This window comes from Polyodon spathula, chromosome 1, assembly GCF_017654505.1.
Source record: "Polyodon spathula isolate WHYD16114869_AA chromosome 1, ASM1765450v1, whole genome shotgun sequence".
NCBI classification, from domain to species: Eukaryota; Metazoa; Chordata; class Actinopteri; order Acipenseriformes; family Polyodontidae; genus Polyodon; species Polyodon spathula.
The window spans coordinates 63,021,442-63,044,094 of record NC_054534.1 but is presented as its reverse complement, the minus strand read 5'-3'; the positions used below and the strand labels follow the sequence as shown (position 1 = coordinate 63,044,094).

The window sequence follows — 22,653 nt, the reverse complement described above, 5'->3', positions numbered from 1 at the left end:
GATTCAACTCAACAGCAGAGTACAGCAGAGCTGGGTCTCTGTGGAGGAATCACCCATTCTTTCTTACAGGCAGTAAAAGAAAAAAAAAAATGCATTTTTAAGCGCATGAGAGGGGGGCCGAGACAATCCAGTGGAGTCAACTCAAGGATCACGTGTCTCTTTTCTTTTCTTTATTTTATGGCTGCAATAGCAGAGGAAAAAGCACAAAACATTCAGCGCCGTAAGGTTAGAAAAGCAGACTACAGTGTAGCTATGTAGGCTGTTGAAAAGAAGAAGATTAGACGTCGCACAGTTGTGTGGCGTTTATAGTTGAGTCACAGAAGCAGAGTTTCTGATTCCAGGGAAATGGCAAGCCAGATAGCAGAATTAAATTGCAGGGGAACCCCAGAAAACTCGAGAGAGAGCTGCTTCAGGCAGGCTCAATTACAACAACTGGACAAGGGTGTCTAGCCTGGACTGCGTACAATCACACAACTGGGGCAGCTTGTAGCCTACAGCGGAGTGGAGCACCATCTACAGACAGAGGGCATCAAGGCACCGAGGGCACCAACTCCCGTGCCGCATGCACTGAACACCGAAGCATGCAGGAGGGGAGACACATAAGCCGAAGTCGCGTCGGGCAAGAGCACCTAGGCGCTATGCATGCAGAGGCACAGAAGCACCATGTGCATTGAGGCACCAAAGTACCAAGGGCTGAGCGTTCACCGAGGTACCGAAGCACGGGGGGCAGCTAATGCAGCAGTGCCTACCCAACCACGTGTAGTCAGCCACCTGGTGACCACTCCAAATGCACAAGGGAGACACACAGACCGATGCACCGAGGTGGGCAGGCCGAGGCAGCTGGCGAGGTTTACTCGACAGCGGGGCAGGTTAGAGCACAGCCCCGGTGGAGGACACACAGCTGACTGGCTGTTGCTCAACAGCAAGGGCAGCAAGTCGAGACCCGGTGGAGGAACAGTGTTCTCCCTGAAGGTGTTGGTTGAAAGACAACACACACACACACACACACACCCTAATACTGCACATGCAGTCGCTCTCATACGACAGACAGTTGAGAAAAGACAGCCTGCGACAGAAGCGAAGCAGGCTGTGAGAAAGAACAAAGTACGCTCAAATGGAGCTGCTGATTCCACAATAGCGGCAAGCCAGTTCTCAGCAAGAATGCAACGGAACTGCAGTCGACTCAGAGGAGCTCTTGTCGCCACTTAGAGCCAGACTGCACTACCTGGTGGGAAAACTATGGTCCCAGTAAAATACAAGAGGGAAAACTACTTCTGACACTTCAGGTATTGTATAAAATATGCTAGGATTCTTAATAATTACCATTAACCTTTTCCTTTTCCTGGTTCAGGTTTGTCTATCTTGGTCCACACCATGGGCTTTGAACAGGAGAGACAACACAGGTATGTATTTTATAAAAACAATATTTTTATTAAATATAAAAACAGGAAAATAGACTTTTAGAAAATGAATAATAAAATTTGCATGCAGAGGGATTTAGAAAGAGCAGAGAAGAAAGAAAAAAAATCAAAATGCTGGAAACGGTAAAAGAAAACGATTAAAAAAACAAAAACCAACAAAACAAACTAAAAAAATGTCCAATTGCTGCTGGTGTGCAGCCAGTTCTTCAGGGTTAAAAAAAAAAAAGAGAAAAAAATTGTGATATTCTGCACTGCCGTTTTTTAAAAGACAAAGAACACTGCAACCAACCCACGTGGCACTGTAGTCTGCTTTCAGCAGTGGGGGTCTAAACAGGGAAGTAGCGTTGGTTTTTGAAGTTGTGGTAAACTGTATTGTAGGAAAGCAGCATTGATCCTAGTAGTCTGGTGTTCCCAGCACTCCTGCCTGGCACAAGAGCGCTGGAAGAAAACTAAAATAAAACGTCCACAGCAAAATCCAAAGTGTTTGTAATATAAAAAATCCACAACAAAATAATCCAAAAAGACCAGTCAGTGCACCACAAAAAAGTATCAAAACAAACAAAAACATGTTGTAAAAAAAGCAGTCACGCAAAAAAAGAAGACAAAAAAAAAATCCAGCAACAATAACTCAGTCTTCCAATAATAGCACTGTAACTTTCAGGTTATCGGGCTCAATCTGCTTTCCATTAATTTAAATAGCACACCCGCTTGTTCCCCGTTTTCTTCCTCCTGGTCTTCCTCCCTGTTTAAATACTCAGGTTAATTAGTTGTTTCTTCCATTTAGTGCTGGTGCGTAATTGACAGCTAGTTAGCAAAGCGCATTCTGCATGGGGATTCCTGCCAGGACGTGACAAAATCAATTAGTGCAAACCAAATTAGTCAAAAAAAGAAAAAATGCATGTGAAAAATAAAATACAAAACAATCATTGCTTGTAAAAGAAAAACTTAAAGTGGAGATATAGGAAAAGGAAAGGTAGTACAAGTGAGTAGAAAAAAAAAGAATCAAACAGTGATTTGTCACCTGGAGACACTGTTTGAAAAACACACTGGGGTTAGTGACACTGAGGCTTACCCTCGGCAGGCGGGACCAAGGACATCACTCCATGGAGGGGCCTACCGGCAGTGCTGACATAAAATGCTCACGAATGCCTACCTACGGCAGGAATATCCCAAAAGTATTGGCTGGTGGTCATCTTCGAATTGAAAGAGAACCGTAAGTTTTTGTGTTTTGTTTCGTCTCTCTGTTAAACTGTCAAGTTTGTCATTTATAGAAGGCTAAACTCCATGAGCTGTAGCTAAAGCTGTGGCTAAACAGCCAACATACAAACCCGGATTACACTTCTCTATTGTATATTTTTAAACTTGTAATTCACCACTTACACTAATAGCAATCACTCTGGACTTGTGACCATGTTTGTGTTTGTGTGTGTCTTGTTCGTGTGATTACTGTTACTGTGATTATTGGGACTGAACCCTGTGGTTTGAATGTGTATAGCCAGTATTATTATTTAAGCAAATAATAAAGCTTTGTTTTTCACCATCGAACTGTTGTTGGGTTTTATTACTGAACACTGCATCATCTCTACACCTACGCACTGCAAACCACTTTGCCATATGCATCAACATAATTATACACATTTGCAAAATGTTAATAAAAACAGCTGAATAGATATATACTGCATCAGACAAAATACACTTTACTTTGAAGTGAAGTTATAACTGAGAATGGTTATTTTGAGCTGCTAGTTCTTGCAGTCCTTAACGCATGTAACAGGAGACAGACGCTGTTAAGAAAAGCACAGAGGAAAGGTCTCCCTACCCTATAGTAAAACAAAATTACTTTGCAGAATTATATTGAACAATAAAAAAGAGAAAGACTTTTATTTGGTTACTTGTATTTGTTTATTACTCCTTAAACCGTATAAAACAACAAAATACTGAACAAGCCACAACAGGCTTGAATGTGATTTAAAAAAAAAAAAAAAAAAAGGACAGTTTATTTTTAAATCACAACCACAACCAACCCACCCACCACCCACCCACCCACCAGAATCAGGAAGGAGAAAACTAGACAAGGGGGGAGGCACAGACAGACTCTGTAAACCTCACTACTCTAGACTATACTATACAGCACCCAATTGTACCAGTACTTGGATCAGCTTGTACTTGCACTGAACTGTGCCATACCTCTCCGTATTCTACTACTGGTTAATTATAACAATTTCCTGTATCTTAATAATATAATTAATAACGTAATATATCCTGTATATTGATTTTACTCTTATAGGTATCCATATTCATGTTTTTTGTAATTTCTGTAATCTTATTTTTAAATGTTCTTATCCATCTATCATACTTACTATGTGCTCTTAATTGAATTTACTCGTATAAGAAAATATTTTTTACTGTAAATTTAACTGCTCTTAGTCGAACTTGTTCTTAAAAGTAATTATTTACTGTATTCCTTATTTTGCTCTTATTTGCCAGCAATCACAGGTGTGGCCATTCCCCAATTAGACAACAGTGCTAATTGGGGTGTGGCAGAGGTAAGTGTTTACACTGTGAGTTTGTATTACTTTGTAGTGAAGGCAAATGCCCAGTCTACTATAGTTTAATCTTTTGTTTAAACCTTTTATTTTGGTAACTGATGCTTTGGGTGAGCCAAGATATCCAACTGTGTCTCGGCTGGCCATCTCATTCCTCCCTTTTCCAGTGCAGTCATCAAACGGGCATTCTTACAGCTGCCCATTTTAAAAACAAAGCACAGAAACAGGCTCCATGTCAAGGTGCACGCTTCAGCCTCCTGCACCACAACCACAAATGTAGCAATTTTACCACATCAGAAAAGATGCAATGTGACTTCAGGGCAGACGTTGTCTAACCCCTGGAGAAAGAGGATCTGTGATATGCATTGTTGGAACAACATTCACTAAATGCTTAACTAACTGTATTCTTAAATTATATTTTTCTATAATACCAAGTTTAGTAAATCTGTAGGTTTAACAATTGTATGTATACATTTATTTTTATAGGGACATCTATATATTTAAACATATATTATCCATTGTATCATTAGGGCAGAATATACCCCATTAACATGGAATGGCTCAGTACTAAAACTGGAATTATTATTATTATTATTATTATTATTATTATTATTATTATTATTATTATTATTATTATTAATAATAATAATAATAATAATAATAATAATAATAATAATAATAATAATAATAATAATAATAACGTAGTGGTGGTACAAATTCAAGTGTACAACTTCTGTCTTCCAAAAAAGAATGCTCTTGAATTAGCAGATGGAATAAACAGTGCACACCCTAGCTGGTGCGATGCAACATTCATGCAAATTAGGCAGTAGTCCCATTCGGTTCCAGTCCAACAGAAAGATCCAGGCTGCCTAATCAGGGGAGATCTGTGCTTACTGTCTGGGGCATGTGTGGTTCTGCAGGATGAGGGCAGCAGCTTCGTCAGTCATGGCGATGACACAGAGAGGTGGGGAAGAGGGTGTGTTGGTTTTCCCTATCTCTGAGTGAGAGGTGGGCCTTGGGGGATTGCTAGGCCCATAAGAACTGCTCTTGGTTATGCATTTGGGTGGCCGTGATTGAGAATACACAGAAGCCGGTGTAAACATAGACCAGCAGGAACACCAGTGGTTGAAGTGAGCGACTAAAATAGGCAAGCACTGCTGAGGAAGACAGCCAGCCTAGAGAAAGAAGACCATATAGAAAATAAATTGTTACATATCTGAGGGAATGTGTAAAAGTAGAAGGGGAACTTTGGCCACTCCAGTGTATAGTGCATAACAGCGTAGGACGAAGACCAGAGCTGACTGGCTTAGCGGCAGTGGGGCACTGCCTAAAGAGCACCTTTATTTTATAGTTTTATTACTGTGTTTTATTTTCCCTTGTCTTTTGCCTTTTGTTATTTATTATTTCAGAGCACCTGTGAGTGCGCCAGCATTGAACTGTTTACCAGTATTGGTATTTCTGTGATCCTGTTTACCGTTGCCAGTATTAAGGCCATGGACAACAGCGCCCTCTGCAGACTAAAAGAAAATATATAAAAATAATAAAACTGGGCACAAGTGTGGTGTTTTCAATGAAACCTTCTGTCTCCCGTGTGTATCAGTGAATTGCCCACCACCCTTCCACAGTGCTACATAACAAATAGGTGTTATATTGTTCTCTACTCAATATCAGACTTACCCTGTGGAATCATATGGCAAATGGGAAATTATATTTCCATTGGCAGAAAACACAGTATTTTGCCAGGGCTCGTAAAACACCTTGCTTGCTTCAGTCATATTTTCTCTAATAAAGCTAATTTGTCCAGTTATTCTTTTTTTATTTTATTTATGACATTCTTTTTCATTTACTACAAGCATTCTTATTAATTAAACTTTTTAAACATTACACATCTGTTTTCATAATAAGAGATTGAAATATGTCTAATACAGTACTTTAATTTGTGTCAAAGAATTACAGATTGAAATGGTCTCTCATGACTAGTGTTCTCTGTCTAAACTAGTGCAATAACAGCTTATGGTTCAAATGCTCTAAGTTCATGTACCTTGGGTTTAACATGCAAATACTGTTATACCTGACATCTAAGAGTTTCTGACTCAAATTGCCTTTAGCTTATTTTCCAACAGTTCAAATGGTCTTTTATATATTACCAAGAGTTAGCTTTGTCAGAGGACTTAAAATTTTAAAATAATTGACTAAGACAAGCATCCCTGTTGAATGTAGTCTCTAATAATATAATGAGACAGCGTCCAAAGGTTTGAATACTCCATTTCAGGTTAAAAGCCTCCAATCCCACTGTCGCAATACTTTTCAGCCAGGAGATAGACCTGAAAAACTAGTGTGTTAGGGATAAAGGAAAAATGATGGAAGCCACACCTAAAAAACTGTAGTGGACAACTTAATTAAAAGTCATAGCAACATGAAATTTGTCACAAAGTTTTAAGAACATGGAATAGTTCTTGGAAGTGTATTGCTGAAACTGTAATTGTGTAAACTGTTTGCAAACCTGCTTTCTTTTTCATTAATGGCATACAAACCTTGGTTTTGAATTAAGTTTATATCCAACACGCTATGTTTAAGTGTTAAATATTGCTTGCAGTGCAAATGTAAGTCCATTCAATAACATACTTTACTTTAGAAACCATGTTGTTTGCGTTCTGTTAACAAGAAAGCCAGTGGAATGACTTAAGGATCTAATTAGAACTGTGATTATATCACTTTAAAATTGGATAAGCTATGTAGGGGCTGTCATAACGATGGAGAACTACACCTCAGCCTTTTAGCTTTTTAGCTTTTGTTTCATCTCATAAATATGTAGCACCTAATTTAAATTCAGTTTACAAAAGCCATAAAGTGGTTTACAAACCCAGCAGCATATTAAATCCATGCATAACCCATCTAGTACTATTGTTATCTGTTCTCATGCGAAATGTTCTTTCAGTTGAGGGACAAAATAAGGCCTTGTCATTGGACCAGGCACTGGAGACTATTTCAGTGCTGAAACAAATATTAGACCAGTTGAAATTCTTTGTTCTTCAAGAGCTGCTTAAAAGTCTTGTCGTTTTTTAACCCACTTGCTGAACTTGAGAAGCTACTATATGGTACAATTTAAAAATAGCAACTTTATATATATTTTTTGTGTGAAAATGAATGATACAGTAGCATTTAAAAAATTGTGTAACATTACTAAGAGAATTAAAGTGGTGTAACACATTATCACAATCAGATATAGTATATGAATAAATATACATGGAATATACTGCAAATGCATTTTATTATATTTTAGATAATATTTAGGATTATACTTTATATTGGCCCTAGTATGAAACATATTATTTACAGATATCTATGGTTTTAGATATGCTTCAATATTATATAGATTTTATATATTTATTGATCTGAAGGGAGGCAGTTCTCAATACCACCAACCTTTAAATTAACAGGATCCTTCCTTGCGTTCTATATATGTTTACTAACTAAAATCCACAGGAGACTAACATGCATTGTTTGAATTTCATAGCATTTGTTCACAAATGATAATTCTCAGTGGCAGTATTTACAGATCCACCACCGTTTATAATCGTAATTTAAATAAGAAATATAAAAAAAGTCCTTGGGTAATATACTTAATAACGAGAATCCATCAACCATTTACCATTAATGCACAAAAACTACAAATCAATGTTACTAGCTTCTGGGCAAACCCTAAAACTTAATAAACTTGAGAATTAAAATATGATTATGTAGTACATTCACTTTTCTCAGTAAGAGTGTGCATCACTAATAGTTTAAACATAAGCTAAATGTTAAGCATTTGGAATTAAAATATGCACGTTATATATTGTTAGCCTCAGTATGATGCATAAAGTTTCTCAGTCATTAAAGCTTCAAAGTTTTGGTTATTACAACAGCAATCCTACAGAAGCCAACAGAACTAAAATAAGTATCGCATATTGGTATTTGTCGACCAGGTACTATCCAAACGTACCCTGGGTACATTTAGCTATACCGAAGTGTACCTTGGTATGTTACAAATGTGCCCTGGTTTCAAGTCTCGTTTCATGTCGTTAAAGATATCCCTTTGTTACAGCATCTGTCAGACCTACATATAGTAGCTGAAGTGGCATAGTGAGAGAGAATGTGCATGCAAGATCAGATTGTTTTACTTGTTGAAATACCCACATGCTCTGTCTCTTCTTGTGGGCGTCATTCTGACCCAGGTATCTTCTCTACAGTAATGCATTTCTCCCTCCTCTTTCTCACCATATCGTCCACCACGCATGTCTGACAAACAATTTGCCCTGATTGGCTGCAGTCATGTTGGGAGCTATAACGCATATGGCATGTCTGAGCGGTAATTTGAAAAGCAGGGTACATTTGTAACATGCTGAGGTACTAAACGATCGTATCGTCTAAACCATGGTACACTTCGATATATTGAAATGTACCCAAAGGCACAATGTCAATAGTACTTCAGTCAACAAAGACTCTGTCTGCATGAATATCATAAAACTAAGTTTCAATTAATATAAAGCATTTTCCCCTTGTAATGATAATAATTTTTTTTAAAAAATCGACAAAACATGATCAACTATAATGTAACATTTAAATCAAATATTATTTTTGCAGTCACTTGTGTATAGGGTGAGCCAGTGTGCTACATCATAGAAACCTCTGGTTAATTATATATTATTTATGATTTTGCTTGTTTTGTACACTTTAGGGTTAGTATGCAGCAGAATGCACTTGATCACAATGTGTCATTGAGACGGCCTTGACCTTTACAACTGCAGCGTAAGAGGAATCAAGGGAAATATTTGCAATATGCATTTGTTAATATTAACATGGCAGTGTTTTTTTATGATCCTTCCCGTCACAATTTCATTAAAATAGAGCTATGGGGAAAAGGTTGAAAAGTTCACAAACACTGCAAATACAATCCACGGATCTCATTATCTGCTGCACAGACGATGCATACAGGCCAAAGATGAGATATTTAGAAGCAATGTAAACTAATGAGAAAATAATGTATTTTTCAGGTTTTTGGGTCTGGTGAACAGAACATAATTGTACCGATATGACTTTTTTTATAAATTCATACGTGCAACAAATGCAGTTCATATTTGATCTGTCAAACTTTATTATATAAAGCCCCAGACTGAATTTTTGGTGGCACAGAGATGGCCTTCATTATTTATTTAAGACCAAAAGCACATATAATACAAAATATCAACAATAAAAACTTGGAGTCAAGGTTGCTGAGTTTCAAATACAAGTAGCAGAATGTATTAAGGGGATAAGTATATCATACAAAAAAAAAGTTGAAATGCATTACATCTCAGGGTTCGAGTTTTATTACTGTAAAACACTTTTTCCTCCTCGGATGAGCTTAAACTGCCTTGTATTTTTGGACACGTTAAACCTTTTTGCTTCCAGTTAACTTGCACAGCTCCTTCATGTTCAATTTCATCTTACAGTTTATTGTTTCTGCTGGACTAAAATTGCAGAATTAAAAGTATCTAATTTTTAGCCTACAGTACACAGTTGAGCTGGATTGTGATGTTACTGTGTAATAAATTAATGGCTCTCTGATGAGGTGAATCAGACTTGAGTTTTGTATAAAAGGCATATAGCTAATGAAATAATTCCAAAAATATTCCGTCTTGCACTAATGTTTGCTAATAGATTTGGACTTGTAGTCTTGAAACCACCAGCAAATCAGAACAAAGAAAACTTGTATCACTCTTCTTCACTCACCTCTGCCAAACGCTCCTGCTTCCATTCTACCATAAAGTCTTCTTCTAGCAATCCCTGTAAACTTTATCTACCTTCTCCCTCCTTAGCCCTCACCCCCTTCCACCTTCCTCTAACTCGGCTGATAACTTTGCCTCCTTCCTCTCCTCCAAAATCACTTCTATCTCCAGACTATCATTTCTCTCATCCCCTCCGCTCCTCCACCACCAGCTGTTACCCACCCCCCTCCGCTCCCCAGCTTCCAGAGCCTGCTCCTTCTTCACCCTTGCCCCCAAGTGGTGGATCTACCTACCCATGGATATCAGGACTGCTCAGTCCATGTCCACCTTCTGGCACCTCCTCAAGACACATCTGTTCGGACAGCATCTATAAACCTCACAACTCTTGACTATACTGGACTATATGGCACCCAATTGTTCCAGTACTTGCATCATCTTATACTTGCACTGAACTGTTCCATACCTTGCCGTATTCTACTACTGCTCTTAATTATAACTACTTCCTGTATCTTTTACTTGATTGTACTGTTATAGGTATCCGTATTCATGCCTTATTTGAAATCGTTCTTATCCACTTATCATACTTACTATGTGGTTGTAATGGACTTTACTGGTATAAGCAATTATTTTTACTATAAGTTAACTGATCTTTGTCGAAGTCACTCTTAAATGTAATTGTTTATTGTATTCTTTATTTTGCCCTTATTTTAATTTGATTTGATTTTCTACTGATTTTACTGTACCTTATAACTGCTCTTATCTGTAATGTGATATTCTGTAATGTGATATTTTATAATGTGATATTTTGTATATTTTGTATTATGATAGTGTGATATGTTGTAACAATTATAAGTCACACTGGATAAGGGTGTTTGCTAAGAAATAAATAATAATAAAGAACTTTAAGAGACCAAAGGGAACCCTCCTTATGTTCTATCGCTCTATATTGTGCAGAAGATAAGAATGCCATCAGTGCTCTATCCAAATTCTAGTAAAGTAGAGGAAAAGTGCCTTGCAAGGCCACCCTTGCATCTTTTTTTAAACAATCTTTTAGCAAAAATTAAAACATCCCCTTGTACACAAACGGGTACAGTGTATTTATTTATTGTTCATTTTTTTAAATATGAAAGAACACAACTGCATTTGTGAGACCAAAATACTTAATGTTAATACATTACAATTTATAGAATTATTTTTTTTAGCTTCAGTATCCTTAGCAGTAAAGGATTTGTTGAAAATTAGAATATAGCAGATTTTGGTTATGTACAGTAAAGAAACTACATACGTTTTGAACCTTTTTAACAGTGGGGCTTTCGGAAATTTTAGAGGGAAATACCAAGGCAATGTTTCCACATTCTGATAAGTCATTAGTCACAAGTCTGGAATTTTTAAAATTATTTTAATATGCATTTCTATCTGGATGTTACTGAAAATAAAATCTTCAGTTTAACAGTTGGGGGTATTGCAATAGCTCTGACTCAGTGCCCTGATATACTGCTATAAGCCAATGTACTGTACACTATATTCAATTAGTCCCTAAAGACACAGCTCTTGCTTGGCTCAGCATCACACACATGTGACTGTATATTACATTTAATTGTAGCTTTAGCCCAGAACTAAATCATCAAACCTGACAAAAACAACCTTTTCTGTGAGCTCTGGCTTCAAAATGAATGTCACAACTGGCAAGCAAAACTCATTATAAAAAGTGCTACACCAGGTGTCCACAAAGTTTCTTCACAGAGGGACAATGTTAGCTAATATAATTGAACCAATTTGACAGAGCACTTGTAAATAAAATTCTGAAGTATGTAAGCCAGCCCATGTGGTAAATATGCATATTAGGTTATAGTGCCACTGGGAAAAGAACATTTACCAATTCTGAACGTTTTAATTCTCCATTTTACTGATGAAGACATTAGTCAAAATGTTTCTCTGCCTGACATGGTTGTGCCTTTCATTTTCATATCCTACATAATATACCTTCTTTTGGACTAGCTGCCAATTAAAGTTGCCTGCCACATGGAACATAGATTGGCTGAGAAATCAGGCCAGATTCAAAGAAAGGCCCATGAAGATTACTTTGTTCATGAGCCTGGGTTGTTGTTAAAAACCATTAAAATCTTGAACAAGTCTGTTCAATGAAACTTTTTCCTCAAAAGATTATTTGGGAACTGTGCAGGGGAACACAATGAAAAAAAAAACAAACATGTTTGCTAAATTTAGATAAACACATGTATAGCAAGTAATACGTTTTTAAAGTTGAAATAAGTTGCTTAAAGAAACAGTATGTTCGTGCTTTACATTCCAGCTGGCAATGGAACTTTACAAACCTTGCGTTAATCCAATGTATCAAAGTAGCTTGATGTTTATCATACGTTACTTTTTAAAAAAATTAAATTAGTTGTTCAGACCTGTTTTTATCCAGGCATTAAATAATATAAAATGTAATTCTGCATGCTTTTTTTGCCGGAGATCATCTGCTGAGTCCATAACCCATAGAACATGTCTTCTTTGCCTTATTATTCTTGTTCTAAATCTCAGAATTCTGGCAGTCCTGGAGATACGTATTCCCAAAAAGACTTCCTAACTACCTCCCCTACTGGTTACAATCATCATTGCTACACACACACACACACACACACACACACACATCTCCCTTGCAGCATGCTGGCTATATTTGGAAGGACTAATTGGGTGTTCTGATATCATTGTAAGAAGAAGTGACACTTGAAGTTTGTAAAAATCCCTTGTGCATTGGCTTTTTATCAGTTGTAACACAACAGGGGTTGAGCAGATGCATTCTCAGTCGAATTGACAGCTCATTTTAAGAACTGGCTTTGGAACAAATCTCTGCACTTCCCATTATTAGTGTACCCTTGAGTAATTACAATTCCCAAAGTCACAAAAACAAAAAAGAGACAGAAGTCTGGGGTTCTAAATGAGTCACTTGTATAATGCTTATCTCAGGTAAACACATTATTGTTTGTTTTCAGTACACCAGCTATATAGTCATAACCATCTGTTCAACTGAGTACTTGTTATAGAACACAGTCATCTTTATTAATTGTTTAACTATTAAACATTATAAGTTGTGTAAACCATTGAAAAAAAAAAATCTCATTAGTACTAAATGGATTTGGTTGTTGTGTGTCTATTCTGTTCCCAGGGATACCAAGATCACAATTTAATAGTCTTTTCAGATTGTCTTTTCAGATTATATTTGATTACTGTCTTGATAATAATTAGGTATTCTTTGTGATGTCTTCATGAGTGCAGGGCTTCATTAAAAAGACAGTATCACATCTATAGTATAACAATACCTTTAAGATGAATTGGACCTTGCTATGCTGTTTTTTATCTTCCTGGATCACTTGATATGACTTTCAGTACTATTTCAGCATTATGAACTGCTTCGGGCAACTACAGTCTATCCCAAAGCTTAATGGTATGTTTATATTTTTGGCTGCAGTCTCAGAATTCACTTCTCCATGGTTTTCAGTCAGGTTAGCAGGTGCACCAGATCAGTAGCTGTTTTAGGCACATGCAACCAATGCAATTGCATGGGGTCCCGAGGCAGGAATCATTACCGATTTAGAAGAGTACAATAGTTCAGCTCTATAAACATAAATCCCTCACATTTTATAAGTAACGGAGAACCTTTACTTTATTTTTTTTAAACCGAACAACATTCACAGATGAAACATGTTTGTGTTTATTTGCCGGCTTGTTTGAAATACAGCTTATTTTTAAAATTAATATGTATGGTAATTCTTTGAAGGTGATTATTTTTTTTTTTAAATAAATATATCGGGTAAGTTGTATCCTTGAGGGCTCCTTATGGGGGGGTGGTGTCATGTCATCATTCGTTCTCTGCGGGCCCACCCACCTGTCTTCCTCGAATGGAGCCTACTACTTTTATCTGATTGGCTGCTGATAATGTACGTCATGAAACAGCGCAGCAAAAGTTGAATTATTGTTATTTCTGGCATGCCGCCCCTAGTGCCGCCCCTGCGCACCGCATTCGGTACGAATAACTTGATTGACGACAATAGCTTTTACTTTTGTTTTACGCATGGCGCTGTCCCGTCCGGTGTGAATGCCCCTTTATAGGGGGTTAAAAGCCGTGTGCAAGTTTGTGTCAGCATGTGTTGAGTAATCATGTAACCCACAATTTAAACTAAAAAGGGTAAGACATTTAAAAATGAACTCATTTTGACACACTACAAAGTTTGCATGCTCGCGCCATCAGTGCTGCAAACTTGAGGGGAATATATGTATAGGTGCCTCGCACTCGTAGGGCTGCATGTCTGAATGAACCTGGAAACAAATTAAAATAAATGCTCGACTACATCTACAGGGGAAATGATCCCAGCCTCAGTATTGCCTTGCATCTGCTTTTGGCTGCACCTGTCACAGTAGTGTCAGGGGAGAGAAGCTTTTCTTACCTGAACATGAAATTAATCAAAAAAAATTTACCTTCTTCAATGTTATAGGATCGTTTGACTGGACTCGGGCAGATATCGATCCTAAACTAGATTTGTAGAAAACGTAATTATTCAGCTATAATTGCAGAATTGTTGCTGCAAAACCACTGATGGTTTCTTTCTAAATGTCTCTGTGTTTTTTTTTTTTGCAATTCATGTAGTAAAATGCAATACATTTAATAGTATCTTTGTTGCCCTGTTTGAAAGTCATGGTATCGTAGCATAGTGTCACAGTACAACGTCGCATATCCAATGCACTGTGGTCTATAGGCAGATATGTGAAAAAGTTGGATTCAAACATCTATAGAAAAAGCATTTATACATCCACAAATAGGTTAGTGGACAAAAACAACACACAAACTGCTTTAACATAGGGAAATGTTTTGCTTTAAAAGTAGGCAAACATAAGCAAGATTAATTAGGTTACAAATACACATAGTTGCTATGCAGTTTGCTATAAGCCATCTCCATGCAACTTAAAAAAAATAAATAAATAAATACAAAACAAATGGTAAATGTACAGCAACCTGCAACTGATGGCTTCTTTCTTAACTCTAGAAGTCTCTGCCTCCCTGGTTCTGTTTTCTTAATATCCCTGTCATTGCAATTTGCAGTCTTTCTTGATACTGCCAACAGTCGATAAGCAGCTCGGTTTGAATATTGCTTCAGCTATTTTAAACAAACGGCCGGTAAGCATTGTGTTTATAAAGCTTGCTTTGTTTAATTCAAATGCATTTGAAAGATACAACAACACGTTGCCAATATCTGCAAGCATATTCTCCATCATATAAACATATTGCACAAAAAAAAGCTTTCTAGACTGGTGTATTGAAATGTCACTGCTACACGCAACTGACTGACACATGCACGCAGTCTGTCTCTCTTAAAGTGTACATAAGGACCATTTAATTTTATTCTGTTACATGTCCCATGTGTTGCTAGAACTGTTTACGTAAGGTGTGTGTGTATTGTTTTATTTTATATTTTTTCACATTTTGACCACTTTTTAACTTTTAAATTGCATTCCCTGCCTCAAGATGGCTTCCCATTTACCTGCATGGACCGCTCAAAACTAAATTTCCCATCATCCTCCTGCTGGCTGGTAAATCCACCTCTGTTAGATATGAGAGCATGAGAATGATGGGAATTGCAGTGATGATGGGAGTTTGCCCGAGCTAAGTTACAGACAGTAGCTGCTCAGGTTGCTAGGCTACTGTTTGGCTGTGTGTCTGGCTGTCTCTCGCGTGGACTAGCTTATATGTAGACTAGATCATATATATATATATATATATATATATATATATATATATATATATATATATATATATATATATATATACATACACACACACACACACACACCGGCACCTCCAAAATTATTGGTACCCTTGATAAAGATGAGCAAAAAAGACTGTATAAAATAAACAACACAGGTAATATTGTAATTTTCCAACATGTGGAATATATTGTACTTTATTAATGACCAAAATTACACATTTATGAAATTATAAATTTATTTACAAAAAAAATAAGGGTCACAGTTATTGGCACCCTTGTTTTCAGTGCTTTGTGCACCCTCCCTAGCAAGGATAATGGCACTGATGCCGTTGACCTTAACAAGGGATCCAGGACCAATGGAAGCAAAACAGCCCAATAATTTAAAAGATCCACCACCATATGTTACAGTAGGTATGAGGTTATTTTCTACGTACGCATCCTTCTTTCGACATCAAACCCACCGCTGGTGAGAGTGAGCTCTATTTTTGTCTCATCTGACCATAGCACCCGGTTCTAAACCAAGGGCCAATGCCGTTTAGCAAACTCCAAGCACGTACATTTGTTGGTTGCTCTCAATAAAGGATTTTTTCTGGCAACCCTTCCAAATAGGCTATTGGCATGGAGGTGGTGTCTAATTATAGATTTGGAGACTTGGTGACCCCAAGATGCAACCAAATTCTGTAATTCTTCAACTGTGGCCCTTGGATTCTTCTTTGTCTATGGAACCATCTTCCTCACTGTGCATGGGGGGCAAAATCCACTTGCGTCCTCTACCAGGCAGATTTACCACTGTTCCACTGGTTTTGAACTTCTTAATTATTGCCCTGATAGTGGTAAGTGGTATATTTAGGTTTTTAGCTATTTTTTTGTACCCATTGCCTGATTTATGAAAGGTCAACATCCATTTGTCTCATTTCATTAGTGAGTTCTTTGCCTTTCCCCATGGTGACGGATGACAAATGGATTTTACATGCGTGTTACCTCATTTCTATACCCCAGTGAAACAGGAAGTCATGGAAGGCCACAATACAGTTCCTTAAGACTGATATGTACTTAAAAAAGTTGAATGTTAATGCAGATTTAATTTTGTTTGATTTTATTTCTAAGAATCTTTAGGGGTGCCAATAATTTTGACACCTACCTTTTTGAGAAAAAATAATTGTTAAAAATAAACATTTTCTCTGAGCAATTGTATTAGTATAAAAGAATATAGTTTTCCCATATTTTTGAGCATAAAATATATCGCTCATTACCTGTGTTGTTTATTTTATACAGCTTTTTTTGCTTATCTTTATCAAGGGTGCCAATAATTTTGGAGGTGCCTGTATATATATATATATATATATATATATATATATATATATATATATATATATATATATATATATATATACTGTGATCAGGACCATGAGTCAGGACCAGGGGTCTTGAAAAAACACCTCTTAATAAATAATTTTCAAATGTTTAGAACAAACATAACCAGGTAAGGTAAAATTGTTTAGAATTAACCCTTTGTGTAATCAATTCTAAAATGCTGTACGGGAGTGAGGTTTTTTTTCTGTCTTCTGCATGCACTTGATTATTACAAGTACAGCGTACAAACACGCTGAAAGCTATAAGTTTGTATGCATGTAATGAACATGGACGAAATACACACAAATCGTTTTTATGGTAAATAAATAAAACAAATAAATATATATTTTTATTTAGTCATAGGCGAAGGTTTTGACTAAAAAATAAAATAACATGTAGGCAATAAACAATAAGGTGGAACAACCACAACAACACGTCTTAACGTATAATAATCCTTGAATAATGGAGCAACGCACAGAGCTTGGCACCACCTCTTCGCTGTTACTTGATGTTGATGGTGTCAGTGACATCCTCTTCAGTGGAAGAATTGGTTGTATTTGAATTTAAATCATTATTATTACTAATACTTCTTTCTCACTGAGAGATTTTCGCCGGTTTACAAACACTGTTGACATTTTTGTGACTGGGTTTATTATATGTAATTCAGTCAATATCTGGCAGAGGGCACTGGAGACCAATAAATGGTATTACAGAAACCTAGTTACAATATTATGTGATCAGGAGTTTTGTAAGCTCAGTAAATCAATTTTGAAGTTGCAAAACGTACCGGTACATTCATACTCCCTGGGGACCAAAGAGCAGCAAACGTTCGTACTACTCAAAGGGTTAAAGGGGGTCCCCATGATTCACCTGGTAAAAGCACAGCCACGTGGTGTGCAGGGTGAATCATACAGCAGGGGAGCGCAGGTTCACGTCCTGGCTTTCTGAAGTCACTGGTCTTCTCTGGGGATTCTGAAGGGAGGATGACATTGGCTCTGGCACTCCTGTGGGTTAGGGAGACAAAACTGACAGAGACTTTCTCCTCAATGCGCTACAGCGGACCCTGCTACATCTGAACTCGAGTTCCTGAGTGTAAAAGGGGAAGGGGAAGCTGGCTTGGTCATGGGATCGGAGGACACCCACTGTCTTTGGTTCTCCTGAGTGGTGTGGAGAATCGCTGCCGAGAGGAGAAATGACTGGACATTCCAAATTGGGAAGAAGATTGAGGGTAAAATAACTGGGCACACTAAATAAAAAAGAAATAAATTGTGCATGTACAACATTGCAACAAACAGCAAAACAAACTGGGTTTTATTTAATAAATGTTATGCTATTACTATAAAGTACTTCTGTATACTGTAGTATGTTCTTCAAATGCAATCTCCATGAACTTAGACTATGTTTTTTTTTTTTTTTTTTTTTTTTTTTTAAGATGTTACATTTAATAAATTACAACTTAACTTTCTCCTAGCAAATGTACTCTGTTTAAAATATGTAATTTTCTATTCATTTATATGGCTCATTTATACTACATATACCACATAGGTGCTAAAAAGCATTACTCAGAAGTAGCCAGCAAAAAAGTTTATACCTCTAATGGGATAATTTATATTATTGTTTTCTGTTATTTGCCCCTCAGAATCTCAAAAAGCCTGCTAGTCCTCTATTGCTCTAACACATTTCAGTAAACCTTCCCTATTTTGGGCTGCAGCACCAAAAGGTGGCACAAGAGACACATCTCGACAAACTTGGCCATTGCTATATGATCTAGTAAAAGATGACATCATATCATTTTTTAATTAAAAGTCTTGAAATGCACTTTAAATTTCACTATTTTGAAAGCATTAAAACCATTGCTTTTTGTATGATAATATTTTAAAATAACCCTTAACATTGTTTTTGATAACTTTATATGTACATATACAGTCACTGTTTTATCAGCCAAATAAAACTTCATTGATTTGCATAAGTAAACGTTATCAAAGGAGGTTTGTTTGATTGTTTTCTTTCTATATGCTAATTTCACCATCTGTTTAAATTGGTTTTCAGAAACCTAATTCTGTGTACTGTAAATATAAATATTCCATCAAAACAAAATCCACTGCCAAATGAATAACCCTTACAAATACGTATTATATACTTCACAATTACCAGTATATTATGTATACTATAATGGCATTGTTACTATATTGTTTAGTTATTCTGAAATTGTATTTATAGTGTGAAGTGTATGATGATCCTATTGTCTATTAAATGACACAGTAAAATAAATTGACCATAATGCTTAATATCTATGTTGTCAGTTGAAAGTTTTTTTCGGGGGGGGGGGGGGGGGGGGGGGGGGGTTGTATTGTCAGTAGGGGGGGGGGGGGGGGGGGGTGGGGGGGGGTAATGGCTCTGTTCTTGTGTTGAAACGGTGAGAACAAGGTTCAAACAACATGTGTATTTCTAAGTAGCAAAGCCAGCGTTAGGGGTAAGCAGCTGGGTGATTCTACCATTGTGATACATTTTGCAACATGTGAAAAAGGAACAACAAGCGCAGATTTTTATTTTCAAAATATTTTTTTGAATAAAAAAAAAAAAAAAAAAAAAAAAAAAAAAGGGGGGGTGGGCAAAAAAAAGCCACTTACACAAAGTCAATCAACGTTGGGGTAAGGATGTTTCTCTAGAGGCATGATAAAGCACAGCTGCAGCTGGTTATTCTACCATTGTGATACATTTTGCAACATGTTTTTGGAGTTGTTAACGCAGATTTTTAAATAATATTTCAAAAAAATCCACATGTAAAAAAAAAAAAAAAAAAAAAACCCACCTTACAGAAACTGCTCTTTGCAGAGCTCAACAGCAAAACACCTAAAAGATTTATGCCAAAAATCCACATGTAAACAGTATTTTCTGTCAGCTCTGTTATGTAGTATGTTGTTTAGCAAAGTGTTTACACTATTAAATATGTAATGCATGGATAGTTCATGTGTTCCTTAACTTTGTTTTTAAAAAGCTTGTTGCTAATAAGTCGAAGTCTATATATAATGTTAATATCTGTAATTTGTTTGCTTTTGTTTATAATCAATCAAGCTATCTTTTCTCTAAACAACAATTAATACATTTTAGACAATTCACAGGTAACATAATTGACACAAGATAAACATAGCTGACATTGGTAACAGAACTGACAGGACAATCAGTGAAATGAAAAATGCACATTTCATAAATTCACCCATTTTTCATTTCATTGTTTAAAAAATATATTTTGCTTAAAACATCTTTAAAATAAACCATTAATCTATGCAGGCACAGGTGTGCACACAAAAATGAAAGTATATATATATATATATATATATATATATATATATATATATATATATATATATATATATACACACACACACACACACACACACACACACACACACACACACACAGTACCGTGAAAAAGTATTTGCCCTCTGTCTGATTTTCTGCATTTTTACATATTTTTGACACTGAATGTTATCAGATCTTCAACCAAAATCTAATATTAGATAAAAGGGACCCTGAGTGAACAAATAACACACAATTTTGATACTTAATTCATTTATTTATTAAAGTTATGCAAGACCCAATGCCCCTGTGTGTAAAAGTAATGGCCCCCTTAGACTCAATAACTGGTTACACCACCTTTAGCAGCAATAACTGCAACCAAACGCTTCCTGTAGTTATTGATCAGTCTCTCACAGCGCTGTGAATGAATGTTGGCCCACTCCTTCATGCAGAACTGCTTCAACTCAATGATATGTGGGTTTTCGAGCATAAACTGCTCGTTTCAGGTCCTGCCACAACATAATGGGGTTTAGGTCTGGACTTTGACTAGGCCATTCCAAAACTTTAAATTTCTTGTTATTCAACCATTCTGATGTAGACTTGCTTGTGTGTCTTGGATCATTGTCTTGCTGCATGACCCAGCTGCGCTTCAGCTTCAGCTCACAGAGGATTGGCTTGACATTCTCCTATAGAATTCTCTGATACAGAGCATAACTAATGGTTCCTTCAATGATGGCAAGTCCTGATGAAGCAAAGAATCCCCAAATCATGACACTAGAACCACCATGCTTGACCGTTGGTATGAGGTTCTTACTGTGGAATGCAGTGTTTGGTTTTTTTTCGCCAGACATAACAGGGTCCATGTTGGCCAAAAAGTTTCAATTTTGACTCATCTGTCCATAGAACGTTGTTCCAGACTCTTGAGGATCATCCAGGTGCTTTTTGGCAAACTTGAGACGAGCATTCATGTTCTTATTAGTGAGCAGTGGTTTCCGCCTTGCTACTTTGCCATGAATCCCATTTCTGCCCAGTGTCTTTCTGATGGTGGAGTCATGAAAATTGATTTCAGCCGAGGTGAGCGAGGTCTGTAGATTCTTGGATGTTGTTCTAGGGTTCTTTGTGACTTCCTGGACAATTTTATTACTTGCTCTTGGTGAGATTTTGGCAGGACGACCACTCCAGGGAAGATTCACTACTGTCCCAAACTTTCTCCATTTGGACAATATGGCTCTGACTGTGGTTTGGTGGAGCCCCAGAGCCTTAGAAATGGCTTTGTAACCCTTTCCAGACTGATAGGCGTCAACAACTTTTTTCTGGAGGTCTTCAGGAATTTCTTTTGATTGTGGCATGATGTGCCTCTTGAACCTGTGTGCTGATAACTTCACTCTGAAGGTAAGGGCCAAAGTTAATCAGATCTATATTGGGCAGGGCTGACCCAAATCAGGCCTTATTATTAATCAAAATATTCAAACAGCTGACTCTAATTATCCCTTTAATTGAGTTGAGTTAACTAGGGGGTTGGGGGGCAATAACTTTTTCACACCTGTAGATTGCATGTTTGGTTACCTTGTACACCAAACAAATGAAAGAAGCACCAAACTTTGGTGTCATTTTTTCTCTCAGACTCCCCCTACATACTACTACAACCCACAAAAAGATCTGACCAAATTCAATGTGAAAAATGTGCAAAAATGCAGAAAATCAGACAGGGGGCAAATACTTTTTTCCTGGCAATGTATTGTTTTGAATTCCACAATTAAAATGTATGAAAAGTAACAGGTTTAAAGTCTTTTCAAATTATTTTTGATCCTTGTTTTTTGTATTGTTCTTTTAACATAAAAAAGTAAATTTAATTCAGCAATTTTTTACAGACCACATTTAAAAACTTTACTTGTGAACATAGTGATTGATACTAAGAAGACAGGCTAAGATGCCACATAAAATAGGATATGCACCTCATATTGTCTATTACTTACATATTGCATATTACTGTGTGTAATTTGTGTAATTAAGGTTCTCACTTTATCTACACAAGAAATATCCAGGAGTGTTGGGAGGTGGTGTGAATGTTGTACGTGTTCAGCTTGTGTATAGAGGCTCCTGCAGTCATGGAAACTCATGGACTCCGTTATAGCACAAAAACCAATAACGTGCGTTACACTTCAGTTATTTTAGATCACATTGTTTACAGATCTCAACATGATGGGCAGTCACAGGGCTTTTATTTATTTATTTTTAATTAAAAAAATTATAAATGGTTCCCTTTCCTCCGGTACAGTTCCCTCAGCTCTTAAGGTAGCTGTGGTAAAGCTATGCTTAAGAAACACAACTTGGACCCTAAAGACCGCTATGACTATAGGCCCATCTCCAACCTACCATTCTTAGATAAGGCTCTAGAGAGAGTTGTTGCAATTCAATCACAACTCTTGTAGCAGGGCAGGGGCCCTGCAAGTATAAAAATGTTTGTTTTGTAGAAGGGAAAGGGTGAAAAGCTTGATGATGACCCAGCTATATTTGT

General features: G+C 36.8%; 1 pseudogene; it reads right to left on the bottom strand.

The window, feature by feature from the left end:
* The window catches only part of LOC121322361, a 153,102-nt pseudogene that overhangs the window by 13,829 nt on the left and 116,620 nt on the right, over positions 1 to 22,653 (bottom strand).